The sequence below is a fragment of the Aureococcus anophagefferens genome, assembly GCF_000186865.1.
Source record: "Aureococcus anophagefferens unplaced genomic scaffold AURANscaffold_51, whole genome shotgun sequence".
In the NCBI taxonomy this organism is placed as follows: domain Eukaryota; class Pelagophyceae; order Pelagomonadales; family Pelagomonadaceae; genus Aureococcus; species Aureococcus anophagefferens.
The window spans coordinates 12,454-13,274 of record NW_008705604.1 but is presented as its reverse complement, the minus strand read 5'-3'; positions in this window follow the sequence as shown (position 1 = coordinate 13,274).

The window sequence follows — 821 nt, the reverse complement described above, 5'->3', positions numbered from 1 at the left end:
ATAGTGCTCGATTCCGGAAGCGGGGAATCCCACGATACGTACGTTGCCTTGACTACAATGGCTGCTTCTCACAACTTTCAGTTTCTTATGGCTGGAACCTCAACGGGGGCGATTCGCATTTACAAGTGGCCAGTTGTCGCAACCGAGGATGGAGCTTTAGCAGAATTCTTCGAGTTCCCCGCGCACGATGGCTCTGTGGCTGCTTTGCGAATAGCGAATGATGATTCGATGGTATTTTCGGCGGCTGAGGATGGGGTTATTTTTGTCTTTTCGATTGACGGCCGATCTGATGGCCCTAGGACGCAGATGGAATTGAACCGATCAGTTGTTGTCGGAAGAAATGATCCTGGTATTCTGGAGCCGATGCTAGTACACGCGGGTGACGTGGTACAAGTAAGCCTCGAGGAATTGGAAGACAGTGCCGGTGCCGTGGCGGAAATGAGCAAACGCCTCGAAAATCAAAAAAGCGAGAACGAATTTGCATTGCATCGAAAGGATCTCGACTGGGAAGCTGAGCTCAAGCATGTCCAGGACGATCGAGAGATGAAACTGGCTTCTGAACGTGCAAGATTCGAGAATTTGCAGGAGCTATATGACACTGCAGTCCGGGAGCATCGAACAGAGATGGCCCGCAGAGGTTCTCACCACATCCAGGTCACTCACGAACTAGAAAACCAATATGAGCATAAATTGGCCCTTGAAATGGAACGGTATGACCGCTTGTCAGAAGAAATTGAGGCTATCCAGCAAAGGTGTGAAGGGTTATTACAAGCCCAAGCAGCTGAACACGAGGGCGCGATTCGTGATGCCGAAGGGCGTAC